This window comes from Crocuta crocuta, unplaced genomic scaffold (assembly GCF_008692635.1).
Source record: "Crocuta crocuta isolate KB4526 unplaced genomic scaffold, BGI_CrCroc_1.0 scaffold77, whole genome shotgun sequence".
NCBI classification, from domain to species: Eukaryota; Metazoa; Chordata; class Mammalia; order Carnivora; family Hyaenidae; genus Crocuta; species Crocuta crocuta.
In genome coordinates this window covers 1,581,716-1,581,970 of record NW_027532172.1, presented here as the reverse complement: position 1 = coordinate 1,581,970, position 255 = coordinate 1,581,716, and positions in this window count along the sequence as shown.

The following is a 255-nucleotide window of genomic DNA, read 5'->3' as shown; positions in this document are numbered from 1 at the left end:
TTGAGCCCCCGTGCTGCGCGGCCGGAAAGGAAGGGCGGTCACTGCCTCCTCGATTGGCATTATTGCTCCATCGTCTGGCCCCGCCCCTTCCCGGCTGCGGCCGGTCTCTGCCCTCGCCCCGCCCCCGGGGGGGGTGTCTCTCGGACCCCGGATCAGAGCGCGTCCCGCCCCCATTCCGCGTTCGGGGCCCCTCGCGGCGGGTCCCGGTGCCCCACGCACGCCAGAGGCCGGTCCACGCCTCCAGGCCTTTGCTTC